Source organism: Myotis yumanensis, unplaced genomic scaffold (genome assembly GCF_028538775.1).
Source record: "Myotis yumanensis isolate MYYU_CA2020_CCGP unplaced genomic scaffold, mMyoYum1.0.hap1 SCAF_12, whole genome shotgun sequence".
NCBI classification, from domain to species: domain Eukaryota; kingdom Metazoa; phylum Chordata; class Mammalia; order Chiroptera; family Vespertilionidae; genus Myotis; species Myotis yumanensis.
In genome coordinates this window covers 3,983,226-3,998,043 of record NW_027223763.1, presented here as the reverse complement: position 1 = coordinate 3,998,043, position 14,818 = coordinate 3,983,226, and positions in this window count along the sequence as shown.

Here is a 14,818-nt window from a genome sequence, read left to right as displayed (position 1 = left end):
GTTTAAATAGTGTTGCGTGATTTCATTGCCCTGCGTCTAGACTTCTGCTCCCCGGCCTGGATTGTCAGCCACTTGAGGGCAGAGCCACAGCTTCTGTCTCTCTGTAGCCCACCCTTGGCATCTGTTGCTCCCAAATGGGACTTCCCAGGCACGTGCAGGAAGGCCGCTGCATGGACCACGCAGGCTGGGCCCCAGGCCGCGCTCCGCACGCAGCCTCCTCTGATTCTCACATCGACTCTGGGCGGTGGGCCTTGCGATTCCTGCCGAGGGGGAAACCGAGTTCAGGCGAGTCGGGATGCTCGCCCAGGGAACCGCCGCGTTGAGCTGAGAATCAGGATTTGAACCCAGTTCCCTGAGACTAAGGCCCCAGTTCTGAATTCCTACCAGGGTCTGCCTGTTTGTACGGCTCAGTGGTCATACAAGGCAGGTGATAAATGCTCTCTGCAAGGTATGCCCAGGGCTGCGGACTCAAGGGTCCCAGGTTCAATTCCAGTCAAGGGCATGTGCCTTGGTTTCGGGCACATCTCCAGTGGGGAGTGTGCAGGAGGCAGCTGATCAATGTTTCTCTCTCATCGATGTTTCTAACTCTCTATCCCTCTCCTTTCCTCTCTGTAAAAAATCAATAATATATATATATGTTTTAAAAATCACCCATGGGGGCCCTGGGAAGGCTCCCTGAGGGGGGTGAGTTTTGAAAGATGCATAGGAGATAGTTAGCTGCGTGGAAAGCATTGGACAAGGAAGGGACACTGTGTAGGACAACCCAAGGGTGAGAGTCAGTGGGAGCTGGAGAACGACAGCCCGTTCTGAGTGACTCAGGTGCAGTGGGGGAAAGCCGGGAGGTGAGGGGACTGGGGTGACCCGCTGGCTGCACCAGGCAGGGCCCCTGCACCTGGAACTCCAGGCATTTAAACTTGAGCTTTAGGCCAACAATTCGAAGTGAGCCCTGGAACGCTGGGGCTTCCTCAGAGACATGCCGGCAACCCGGAAGAAGCTAACCCAAAGGCAAGTGGCCCCAGCGCAGCCCTGCACCCAGCTCCCCACCCCGCCCTGGTCCCGGAGAGGGAGCCGATCTGCCGCTGCTTGTACATTTAGGCTTCCCATGTAAGAGTTCGCTGGGAGGCTCTGCAGCGAGCATGTTTGGAACTGCCCCTGCAGGCTGGGGGCAGTCGGCCCTGAGTGACAGGACCTATTTAGGATGCCTTTGTTCTTCAAAAGCCTTGGCTGAGCCCCACCCTCTGCTTCCGCCACCCCACGCTGCAGGGAGGGTGTGGTGTGTGCAGGCAGGGTGTGTGCTCCTGGCTCCGGCTGTGTCCTGGGCAGGTCAAGGTGGGGAGTCACACCAGGGCATGTAACTCTTTTAGTAAAAGTTATCTTTGCCTCAAGCAAGCTCTGTCCCTCGTGTCTGTGCGTCTCTAGGTTTGCACACCATGGAGATGCCTCTATTCACACCCTCCCCCTGGTCCTGGACCACCTTTTCAGACCCCCCTTCTAAAGAGCAAGAGGTAAGCCAGGCCCCGCCTCAGTTTCCCCCGTCTCCACGTGGTCTTCCTGCAAAACTGTTTTTCCTTGGCGCATTTGGAATCTTGCTCTCCGGCATTTGGCTCAGGTGAACTCATAAAAATTCCCTACGTGTTTAGACATTTCTTGCATCAACACTAGTGGGTGGAGACCCGTGGAGGACAGGGACAGGCGAGTGGATTGTCATCGGCAGCAACGATTGTTAAACGATTGGGATATTTGTCTGTCCATGTCCCTCACCAGGGACCCACCACACATCCCTCACCGTGCCCACCCACGCGAGGGTAAAGCCTGCCAGTGTGCGGCCACAGGAACCGCCGCCAGCATCCCTTCTGATTGTTGGGTGACTTGCATGTTACCCCAAGTGCAGGGGCTCTGGGAGCTCGGAATGGGGCGCCCCTGGCCTGGTGGGTGGGGAGGAAGGACCTGCGAGGCTCCTGGAGGAAGGGACCTTTATTTCGGTGACATCTGGGACTGAGTGGGAGTAGGTGGGTGAGGAGAGAGGCAAAGAGCAAGGCAGGCGGGAGGGTGCACAGCTGCAGAGGCCCAGGGCGGAAGGAGCTGGGAATGAGGGAGGGGATTTATGCTGAAGCTGGAGGGGAGGTTGGTGCTGGACCTGCAAGACCTTGTGGGCCAAGACTTGGTTTATATCCCAAGATCCAGAAGGGGTTCTAGGCAAGGGAGGGGCCTGGCTTGGTGGGAGGAGCCAGAGGGGGGCTGTGGCCTTGTCCCCGGCACAGGTAGTGAGTGTCAGGGAAGTGGGATGCAGAGAGGCACACAGGTGAGTAGAGGTAAAATGGATTGAAAAGTGCCCCTCCCCATCTGTCACGGTCCTGGGGCCGGAGCCCCGCAAATGGAACTTTCTGGAACCTACAGCAGGTTCTGAGGCTCAGAACTGTGCCTGGCCGGTGTGCGCATAGTGGCCTCCAGGCCGGACTCCCCGGAGCACCAATTCAGGAAATGACAACCAGAGGCCTAAGAAGAAGGCTGGGAGTGGGCACCTCTGCGCCGGCCTGTGTCTGTTGCAGGGTTTAGAAATAGCTGAGATGAAAGAGAGCCACAAGGAGTGGGTGCCCACCGGGCAGACAGGCCAAAGGCCCAGAGAAGCTGCCGAAGGAAGCTGCGAGCAGGAGCCAGGGTGGAGGAGGAAGACCTCAGGAGGGGGTGTGGAGTCAGGTCAAGGGACCACAAAGGCAAGTTCAAGACCAAAACGACACACATCAAAATGGACCCTCACAAGATGAGTTGTGGTGTGGCCGAAGATTGTGTGTGTGTGTGTGTGTGATGTGGACTGTGAGGAGCAATTCAAAAGCCTCCAGCTCTTAGCCCATCTGAACACCCCCTTCTCTCTTCACCCCCAACAGCCAAGATATAAAAAAAAAGAGCAAGAGAGACAGAGAGAGCAAGAGAAAGAAGGAAAACAAAATATCTACAGTTGTCGAGACAAGAGGAGAAAAATAGAGGCAAACATCAGTAATTTTCTCTGTGGGGCTTTGCGGTAATTGAGCCATTTGGATAAAAATAAAGGCAGCAGGCCCCTTAGGTAAGAAGAGCTTTTGCAATCTAAGAAGCTGGAATTATGCGTCTTGTGTCACTTGAAATCCCCCGGCCTCCCCCTTCCGCGGGCGGCCCAAACCACTTTCCCTGTTCTTATTATTTTTCAGTCCCCTGTCAAATGTCGTCCGCGGAGCAGAGAATTTCAGCTGTCACAACTAATTTCAATTTTTCCACGAGCTTTTCCCCTTGGCGTTCCGGGGGAGGGCCCGGCTGAGCCCCCTTTCCTTCGCTCTTGGCTCTTGCATCCACTCACTTTTTATTTATCATTGTTGTTATTTCGAAAACAGATTTATATCATGCATTTGTTTGCGGAGTGTTTAAGGGCTGTGGTTTGCTCCTGTGGGAGGTGGGGCCTGGCTCTGTCGGTGTCTAGCTTCCCTCCCCGCACTGCAATCCCCACCCCCACCCATGTCCCCACCTCTGCCCCCTGAGCCCTGGGACTCCCGCCACTCTCTTCCTTTCCCCACCCCCGCCCCACCCCCACCCTCACCCCCACCATTCACCAGGGAAAATCCAGGCCTCAGACACAACACTGATTCTTTTTTTAAAAAAATATTTTTTTATTGATTGAGAGAGAAAGGGAGAGGGAGAGAGAGCTAGAAACATCAATGATGAGAGAATCATGGATCGGCTGCCTCCTGCACACCCCACACTGGGGATGGAGCCCACAACCCAGGCCTGTGCCCTGACCGGGAATTGAACCGTGACCTCCTGGTTCATAGATCAATGCTCAACCACTGAGCTACACTGGCCAGACACAACATGGAATCCTCCCTTCCTCCCTTCCTCCCTCCCTCCCTCCCTTCCTTCCTTCCTATACAACACTGATTCTTGAGGTTCTATTAGAACCAGGGGAACCACATAAGTCTCCTCAGTAGAGGCAAAGGCCAGAGGGGGCAAGCATCATTGGTTTACCGCCCGCCCCCCTGCTCCTCCATCTTTCTTTCCTTCTCAGTTCATGCCTCATGGCATTGACCCAGGGCCCCTCCTGTGTGCGGGCCCTGCAGGAGGAGAAGATGAGCTAATGAGGACAAAGGCAGACAGATCGCTACTAAGCATTTGATGTGCTGGCCGGTGGCCGTGCAAGGACAGTGTGGCCCAATGAAGGGAGGTCACTTACCTCAGCTCCTTACTGTGAGGCCTCTGCCAAGGCGCGTGCTCGAGTGGACTTCGGAAGCAACTGGATGCTGCCTGCTAGACAACTTGAGGAAGGGAGTTGCAGGCCGAGGGAACAGCATGGCCAAAGGCTGGTGTTAGGAGTCCAATTGTGCCCCACCCACCCCCGCCCCCGCAATTCCTATGTTCAAGTCCTAGCCCCCAGGACCTCAGATTATGACCTCACTTGGGATGGGATCATTGCAGAGGTAATTAGTCAAGACAGGGTCAGACAGGAGCAGGAGGGGACCCTAATCCAATAGGACTAGACAGAGACACACACAGAGGGGGAGGCCCTGGAAGATGAAGGGGGAGGCCCTGGAAGATGAAGGCGGAGAGGAGATGATGCTGCCACAGCCCCAAAACACCAAGGATTGCCAACAAACCAGCAGAAGGCGGGAAGCAAGACATCCCTCCCACCCTCACCCCCGCAGCCCTCAGAAGGAACCAACCCAGCCTGGCCAGTTTGGCTCAGGGATAGAGCCTTGGCCTGTGGACCCAAGGCTCCCAGATTCGATTCCGGTCAAGGACACGTACCTTGGTTGCAGGCTCCTCCCTGGCCCGGGACCTGGTCGGGGCACGTGCATGAGGCAACCAATTGATGTGTTTCTCTCACATCGATGTTTCTCTCTGTCTGTCCCTCTCTCTAAAAATCAATAGAAAAATAGCCTCGGGTGAGGATCAACCAAAATAAAAAGAAAGGAAGGAACCAGCCCCGCGGACACCCTGTCTCAGCCCGTAGACTCCGAGCTGGGAGACAGCGGATTCCTGTTGTCAAAGCCGCGCGGTTCGTGGCGCTGTTCACTGCGGCCCTCGCAACTAACACGCGTGGAGACGGGAAACATGTTCCATGAGCGCATGTCATTCAGCAGGCGGGTGCTTGGAGTGGGAGAGGGTGAGGCTGGGGGCAGCGGGCAGACCCTGCAGAGTTGGGGGCATGATGTGGAGGGCAGTGGGCCTGGGGGGAGGGAAGGGGGGCATTTTAAGCAGGAGGGGGTGGGGCCGGCTGAGCACCGTTAAATGCACACGCTGCTGACAGCGCCAGAGGGAGGAGGCGTCTTTTTCTTCCCATTCCCCTGCTTTCCCACCCCCTGCCACACACACTGTGGGCTCGACTGTGGGTTCCAGGGCCCGGGGCAGGGCCTGTCCGTCATGGGCCACAAGCAGGGATGGTTGAGAAAAGAAACAGGTCGACCAGTCCCTGCTTCCCCCTGGCTGACAGCCCTCGCTGAGCGCCCCGGTCTGCAGATGCTGATGAGCGAGGGCGGTCTGCAGATGCTGATGAGCGAGGGCGCCGCGTGACTGTGCGTCCATGATGGGACGCCCCCGCCCGGGTGTGAGAGCAGAGGCTGCTGGAGGAGAGGCCGCCGCCCTGGGCAGGCTGGGCGCCGCTTCCCACTCCCTTGTTCCTCCTCGGCCTGCCCATGTTCCTGGTGATGTGAGCAGGAAATGAGCTCTCGCTGTGGGAGATGTGTTAAGGTGGTCCGCTGCTCTCTGAACACACCCCCCATTGGGCTCTCCTGAGGACTGCAGAGTGAAGCTCTCCAGAGCGCTCACACAGCTCCCTCCTGCTGCAGGGTGAGCCAGCACATGCCGGTGCCCATGATCCACGCCGGATGCCCGTGTGCCTGTATCTGGTGCTGGGTCACGGCTCCCCTCCAGGCCTCAGTCTCTCAGAGCTGGGCTCCTGGTGTCCGGGACGCCCCCGGCTGGTGGCCCTGGCCTCTGCAGCCTCCCTCCTCCCTAGAGCTGTAGACTGAGCCCTGCCCCACCCCCAGTTAAGGAAGATGGGCCAGCATCCCCTTCAGGGTCCCTGCCTCGAGCCCTGGCTCGGGTTCTTATGCAGGGAAAGCAGCTCTCCTAGGACTTGGCTTCAGAGGGCCCCACTGCCCCCCCACGTCCTGTGCCATAGCCTGGGCTGTGCGAGCTGCCTCCTCCCCTACATGTCTCTGCGAAGGACGCGGGTGCCCACGGGGCTGCCCCTGCTCCCAGCCCTGCTCGCTAGCATGGAGGAGCCCCTCGGGGAAACGGCGTGACTTAGGGCCATCGTCTCTCTGAGCCTCAGTGTCCTGCTTTGCTGCTCCGAGGCCCCGCCCGTTGGTGATGGCGCCCAGAGTAAGGGCTCAGCCCATGCGTGGGGTCAAGGCTCTGCCCACCTTTCTCACGGCAACAGACACTGGGAGGATGAGCCGCGAGCGCCCAGGAGCTGCTTCTGAGATGATGTGGCCACGGGCAGCATCAGGGCAGCCCTGGGCAGTCTGCTCCGTGCCAGGGCTGGAGGTCGTGCGGCTGGGGAATGGCGTCCACCAGCCCGAGCCCACGCGCGAGCTGCGCCACCGTGAGGGAAATTGCCCTAAATGTGAATCCACGTGTGAGCCGGTGGAAAGTGATTTCGATGCCCAGGAGCACAGAGCGGCAGCTCTTCCGTGCACAATGTTTTCAGCTCGCCTGCCTCGCAATCGCTCCGAAATAACATGTTTCCTCGCTGTGACTGCCACGGGCCCTGGTCCGCGGGCACGGGCAGCGGAAGCACCGCATTTAAAACCACATCTGCTTTTCATTTGTGATGCGGAACACGGGCTGCAGACTCCCACAGCCCGCTCGCCCCGCGCAGAGGAGCCGCCTCCCGGCATCGCTTCAGGCCACTGGCAGGCCCATGGCGTGGTTCCGAGGGTTCGGGAAGCGGGGACACGGCGATGCTGGGAAGCAGCGCTCCATGCCGCAGTTCCGGTTCGAACCCTGCCTCCTCCACTTCCTGGCTCTGTGGCTTCCGGCTGCTCTTCCTCTCTGAGCCCCATTTCCCCAGATGCAGGATAAGGTCTTTGCCAACCAGTGGTTCCCGAATCCCGTTCCCCCGGCAGGGACCAGTAGGAGTTCTTGGTTTGCCCCCACCTTGACAATGGCTTCAAAGGCAGCTTATCTATTTGTACACCATGTTCACAGGAGCATTATTCTCAGTGGTCGGAGAGTGGAACCAGCCCAATGCCTGCTGATGGGTGATGGGTAATGTGTGGTCTATCCACACAATGGAGTATTATTCAACTTTTAAAAGGAAGGAAGTCCTGGCCCATGTGGCTCAGTGGGTTGGGAGTCAACCTGTTCACCGAAAGGTTGCTGGTTTGAGTCCCAGTCAGGGCACATGCCCGGGTTGCAGGCTCCGTCCCCAGTGGGGGCAAGTAGAAGGTGGGGGTGAGGTGTTTCTCTCTCTCTCTCTCTCAAATCAATTTTTAAAAATGCAGGTTGTCAGTTTTTATGACGAGCCATCTCGTGTAGAAGCAGGCGCTGCTGTAGAGGCCCCTTGCTGCTCAGAGATAAGGCCAAGGCCGCTGAGATAAACCAGAAAATAGACTTACAGACTTGCCTTGTTGTCAGCGGAAATGCTGAGACCTCTGGGGGCGGGAGGGAGGTGCGGACTGGGCTGGTGCACAGAAGTCTCCATTTATTTACTCGCTATTTATTTGTTCACGTGAGAACATAATTGAGCACCCACTCTTCTTCCTTTGCTGAGAAGAATGACTCAGCACCTGCGGTGTGCTGGGCTCCGCCCCGGCGCCGGGCCCAAGGCCGCAGGGACTGAAGACCCTCCTAGCCCAGCAGGAGGCTCCCGTTGGGTTGGGGGGACAGATGTGGAAGGGAATTTGCAAAGCACATCTTGGGGCGTGAACCGCCCTCGTGAGCCTGTGCAGGAACTGGGACAGTCACAGGCCGCCAGGGTAGTTCCGGATACGTCAGGGGACACGCTCGCCCTTGCTTATTGATGTGTGGCTCCACACATGCAACATGTAAACGTCACAGAACAACTCCAGCCTGTGTCCCGGGCCTCGCATTATCCCCTCGGGAGTCTACAAGCAGGGCTGGGCTCCATGAAGACAGGGACTCCATCCCCGAGCAGCCCTGACTGGCCAGCCCGTACCCAGGCCCCACCTCCACAACTGCCCTGCGGCTGCCATCTTGTGAGGAAACCCGATCCAGCCCAGGCTTATCCGTGGGCTTCTTTCCTCTCTCCGCCTGGGACAGTGTGCTCGGCCACGTGAGAGGCAAGCGGAAACCACGGAGGGGTGGGAGGCAGGGCAATTCTGAGGTGTGCCCCGCACGGTCCTTCAGGGGACCCCAAAACAACGGAGCCCTAGGTCCCCCCTATTCTAGTTACATTGCTGCAGAACAAACTACCCCAAAACTTAGTGACACGAAACAACCATTTTATCATGCCTGCAGATTTATGGGTCAGAAGTTCAGACAGAGCAGATGCGGGAACTTTGACTCTGCCCCATGGTATCTGGGGCTCCACAGATGGAATGATTGAATAGCGAATGGCCAGGGGCAACTTCCATGTCTGGGGATTAGCATCATCTGCAGTGTCTTTGCTCACCGTCTGGCACTGAGCCGGGGTGACTGGAAGGCTCAGCTCCGGGGCTGCTGGCGGAAGTGCACACACGTGGCCTCTTCATGTAGCTTGGGCTTCCTCACTGCATGGCGGCTTCAGGGCAGTCAAACTTCTTACATGGCGGCTGAAGGCTCCAAAAGCAAGTGTCCCAGGAGCCCAGGCAGGGGGGTGCATTGTCTTTTATGACCTCACTTCAGAGGTCATGTAGTGTCACTTCTGCTTTATTAGTGAAGTAGATCTCACCTCTTTGTGGGAATTTGTGACCATTGTCAACAATTGCCAGCTCAGGGAGCCTCTATTGCAGTGGTTCTCAACCTTCTGGCCCTTTAAATACAGTTCCTCACGTTGTGACCCAACCATAAAATTATTTTCGTTGCTACTTCATAACTGTAATGTTGCTACTGTTATAAATCGTCATGTAAATAGCTGATATGCAGGATGGTCTTAGGCGACCCCTGTGAAAGGGTCGTTCGACCCCCAAAGGGGTCGCGACCCACAGGTTGAGAACCGCTGCTCTATTGGCTCTCCTCCTGCCCTGCTCCCTGTGGCCTCTCCCCCATTCTATTTGCACCCAGATCCTTGTCCCAGGGTCGATTTCTGGGGCCACTCAGCTACTTACCATGTAAGTCCCTAACTTCTCCCAGCCTCAGTTTCCTCAGCTATAAAATGTGGACACCAATGGTCCCTCCTCCTAGAGTCAGCATGAGGCTTGAATGACGGAGTGAGTGTGAGGCGTGTGAAGCAGCGTGTCTGGCGTGGAGAAAACCCCCTGTGGTGGTGACTGGTTCTATGGGCTTGGCCAGAGCCAGCCCTTTCAGCCCCGTCCCCACGCAAAAGAAATCACCGATGCTCCACTGGGTTCGGGGTCCCCAGGCTCACCTGCAGCTGGCTGGCCACTCCCTTGAGGAGGACAACAGGTGGCCAGCCCAGGGGGTAAGGTTATGGCAGGATGTCAGCCGTTGCTTCTTCCAACCATGTCCGTCATCCGGTGCTTCCTGACCAGGTGACTTGGACACTCACCCATCAGGAAGTGTGTCCCCTCCCCTTGGATCTGAGGGGGGTGCTGTTCCCGTTGCAGCTCAGAGAGCAGGGCAGAGGTGACTTTCCAGGCAAGATCCAAGAGGTGTGGCAGAGTCTACCTCGCAGGGCTGCCTCATGGGATATCTGTTCTCAAAGCCTCATCCACTATGTGACCAGTCCAACGGCCCCGCGGCTGCCATATTGTGAGGAAGCCCAATCGAGCCCATGTGGAGAGATGTACGGAGGGGGCTTGAGAGAAGGATGCTCAGTAGCCCCCAGCCATCCCAGAACCACCACCCCCGGCAGTGGCTCCTGCCCCCACCCCTGCTGTTCCAGCTCGCCAGCTTCTGTCTACAGCTGCCTGTGCAAGCCTCCCCGGCCCTGCCCCTCCACCAGAAACATCAGCTGAGCCTCTCCTAAATCCCTGGCCTGCAGATGGTGAGCAAAACAAAATGGTTGTTTTAAAGTGGGGACATCTGGGGCAGTTGGTTACTTAGTGAGAGTAACCAGAACAGAGGTAAAGGGGCCATTCTGCAGCAGGGAAATTGGTTAACCAAATCGTCTCCCCTGAGCTGGCTGCTCCCTGAGACAGTGTGCCTACAGGAAGCGACGGAGGTTAACCTTCCTGTGCTGGGTTACCCGGCCAGGCACCTGCACGCGCCATGGCCACCACGGGGCCTGGCTTCATGGCCTCCAAAGGGTTAAACTGTGCCAGGTCATCTGACACCCCTGCAGTTTCTCAGTAAGAGCCAAGAAATTGTTAAGGGCTTAGCAACCTGGACTGCCTCCACCTGGGCCTTCCAGAAGGAATCCCGCGGCCCTCGGCCCTCCGGTGATTGATGGGGACGCCGCTGCAGAGCCAGGCACCGGCCAAAGCTGCTGTCTGTGTTGAAGGATGGTGTTCCGGGCCTGGGCCTGGGCCAGGACTGATCTGCCCCCAGGGCACCTCCGCCCCAGGAAGAACCCTCAGGTGAGAGGCAGGCCTGGCTGGAGCCTGGGACGGGGCACCTCCTGCTGCGGCTGCGTGCCCTCCCCTCACCTTGCTCCCTGCCACAGGTGGAAGGACTCGCAGTTTGGTGGCTTCAGCCGCTGGGACCCAGCCCTCAGCACCGCTGGCGATGCCAATCCTAATAACAGGCACTTCCAGCTTGAAACCCAGCTCTGCAACGTACCTACCTTGAGCAAGTCCCTTTCTCTCTCTGAATCTCAGGTTCCTCTTCTGTAAAATGGGAATCACTGAACTAACTGGTTTGGCTCAGTGGATAGAGCGTCGGCCTGTGGACTGAAAGGTCCCAGATTCGATTCTGGTCAAGGGCATGTACCTTGGTTGCGGGCACATCCCCGGTGGGAGGTGTGCAGGAGGCAGCTGATCGGTGTTTCTCTCTGATCGGTGTTTCTAACTCTCTATCCCTCTCCCTTCCTCTCTGTAAAAAAATCAATAAAATATATATTTTTAAAAATGGGAATCACTAAAGGTACCCAATTCATAAGGTTATAGGCTTAAATTAGATAATATAGATGAGGGTTTCCAACACCGGCTGTTCCTAGGCCAGTGATGGTGAACCTATGACACGTGTGTCAGAGGTGACACGCGAACCCATTTTTTTGGTTGATTTTTCTTTGTTAAATGGCATTTAAATATATAAAATAAATATCAAAAATATAAATCTTTGTTTTACTATGGTTGCAAATATCAAAAAATTTCTCTATGTGACACGGCACCAGAGTTAAATTAGGGTTTTTCAAAATGCTGACACGCTGAGCTCAAAAGTTTCGCCATCACTGTCCTAGGCAATCAACATTCCCTGCCATGTCTCCCCACCACACTCACTGTCTCCATGCATGTGCATGTATGTGCACCCATCCTCCGAAATACCTAGTAAACTCAGTGGTTTGTCTGGGTGGTGCATTGGGTTTGTTTTTATACAAAAGGAGGAGGAGGACCCCAGGTCTGGGAGCTGGGCAAGCCCGGTGACCGTGACATACAGCCTGTGACACACACTACTTGTTAGTCCTCGGGGGCACTTGACTTTGGCGCACTCACCTTTGCTCACCCTGTGGCTTATCTCTTTTATCTTCGCAAACAAACCACAACCCTTCCCTGCCTGAGTCACCCTCAAGCCTCGGCTTCCAAAACATCCTTCTCTCCACTCAGCCCCGCTACCCTTCAACTCTGGCCAATGGGAGGGCGGCTCTGGAGCTGCGTTTATTTCTTCTCTACAAGATCATGGGAAGACAGCTCAGGGGCTGCAAGGCCTGTTGTCAAGGCCTCTTTTCTTGAGCCCCGAATCTTGGGCAGCTGTGATACTCACCAGGAAAGACCGGAAAGGCACATGCCCGCTGAGCGTGGAATGCCCACCCGAGTGTTACAACAGCGGCTGGGAATGGATCAAGCCAGGGAAGCGGAGCCCAGAGACAGAGAGAGAAAGTGGGTCTCAGCGACACTGGGAGTCCCCGCACCAGGCTCCAGGCCAGTTAAGCTGCTGTCCGCATGGACGCCACCTTTTCTTGCACTTTTGCTCACGCTGTTCCCTTCACCAGGACTGCCCTGATCCACGTCTGCAAATGTCCACGTGTCCCATCCAAGATGCCACCTTTTTCATCCAATTTTCTTCTCTCTCTCTCTCTCTCTCTCTCTGGTGTGTGTGTGTGTGTGTGTGTGTGTGTGTGTGTGCGCGCCCGTGCCCATGCTGAAGTGACTTCCTCCTCTTCTGGGTGCTGAATATTACGGGTGCCTCTTAGTGTTACTTATAACCATGCACTATTCCTATTATGCATTATTTTAAAACTGTAAGCTCATTTGTGCTTGGATCCATGTCTGATCTTGGTTTTCTTCTTTTTTAAATTTTTTTTATTGATTAAGTTATTACATATGTGTCCTTATCCTCACATTACCCCCCCATCCCCCCCACTCATGCCCTCACCCCCGCCCCCCGTTGTCTGTGTTTATTGGTTAGGCCTATATGCTTGCATATAAGTCCTGATCTTGGTTTTCTTCTCATAGCATGGTCTCTGAGAATATTTACTGGGAGAGATTTCTGGAGGTGGGAGCACAGGGAACCTTAGTTTTCTGCATGACGCATTCCCGGGATGAGTTATAAAAGCCAGGTGTTGCTTTTGTATTCAGAAATATATATCTAAAGACTTTAAAACTCATTGACGGAGTGAATTAGCCACTGAGTGCATTTAGTAGCTTTAGTTCCACTCCCAGATTTCCGCAGGGACGCAGCCAGTGCTCTGTGCCCCTTTGCTGGCCTCCCCCTTGTTCACATCCTTTTCACTTTATTTTATCCCCCGTCGCGTTGTCCTTCCCTCCTGAAAGCACAAAGCGACAACCAGGGTGGCTAAGGGAGGCAGACTGGTGCATAGGGGTGCTCTTCAGCTTTCACAGGTCCGTGTCTTCGACTCCATGAGTGACCAACTCACCGCAATTTTCCTAGGACATTCCTGATTTTAGCACAAAAAAATCCCACATTCCCTAGACACCATTTCCAGGCAAAACTGAATGGTTGATCACCCTCTCTGCTCCTCCCAAACCCACAAATCTTATTTTATGACATGGAAGAGAAACTTTCATTGGTTCCTGTGGTGGACAGAATTCTAAGATGACAGAGCCCTGCCCCCCCCCCCCCCCCCCCCCCCTGAGGGACAGAGGAGACCTACGAATATGGTGGGATAGCATTCCTGGGATTCGTTTACCAAAGCCTGGACTTTGTTTTGTGTTCATCAAAAGAGAGATTCTCCTGGGTGAGCCCGACCTAGTCAGGTGCGCCCTTAAACGAAAATGAATTGTCAGAGAGATGTGCTCCTGCAGGTCATGAGCGCTGGCCTCCACGAGTTTGACAGCCACAAAGAAATGAATCAAAAACCCACGTGAGCTTGGACCCCAAGCCTCAGAGTAGACCTCAGCCCCAGTGAACACCTTGACTTCAGCCGACCTTGACATGATTCTCACCTACAGAATGTAAGGTAATAGGTTTGTTTGAAGATGCTAAACTTGTGGTCATCTGTTACACAACAAAAGAAAACGTATACCATCCCATAAAGGACACTCTTTCCGTATAAGAGAAAGCTGAGTGGCTGTGGCAAGTTCCTCAGCCCGTCTGAGTCTTGATGTCTTTATCTGTAGAATGAGGAGGCCAGCACCCCATTCTCACATCTTCCTTGGAAATCCACTCCCTCCACCATCCCTGGCTCTCAGCTAAGCACCTACAAATCTTGAACAGCCAAGGTCAAAGGTCAGTACTTGGCTGTGCTATGCTTTGACTACCTTCCTTTGATGAACAAAGCTCTTCCTATCTCAAGTGGCAACTATTTTGCTAGCAGTGAATAAGAACAAAACCCCAAAGGGTCAGGTCTGGCTTGGGGAGCATGGTCCTTAGGACAATTCCTGTTGCTAGGAGGACATGGCATTCAGTGAGATCTATCTCAGAACCTCCCTGTGAATAATTATAGGGAAGCCTGCCCATCAGACACCTAACCATGCCTGGATGAGGGGGAAATATGACCTCTTTCTATCCAGGTGCCAATCATTCTTTTCTGAGTACATCTCAAGGGGCCTAACTTCCCAGGGAGCTAGTATGTGCTCATCCTATGAAAAGAGCACGAATTAAAATTCATTTTTATTGAAGTATCAGAGAGACACTTGCACAGCCATGTGCACAGCAACATTATTCACAGCCCAAATGTCCATCAACACACAAATGCATAAGCAAAATTTGGTCTACTCATCCAATGAAATATTATTCAGTCTTAAAAAGGAAGGAGATTCTGACACATGCTGCAATATGGATGGGACCTGAAGACACTATGCTGAGTGAAATTAGCCGGTTACAAAAGGATAAACAGTGTGAACTCATTGATATGAGGTCCCGAGAGCTGCCAAATTCAGAGACGGAAAGGAGAATGGTGGTCGCCGGGCCTCAGAGAGGGGGAAGCAGAGAGTTCAGTTGTTTTTTTAAAAATATATTTTATTGATTTTTTACAGAGAGGAAGGGAGAGAGACAGAGAGTTAGAAACATCGATGAGAGAGAAACATCGCCCAGCTGCCTCCTGCACACTCCCCACCGGAGATGTGCCCGCAACCAAGGTACATGCCCTTGACCGGAATCGAACCTGGGACTGTTCAGTCCGCAGGCCGATGCTCTATCCACTGAGCCAAACCGGCTACGGCAAGAGAGT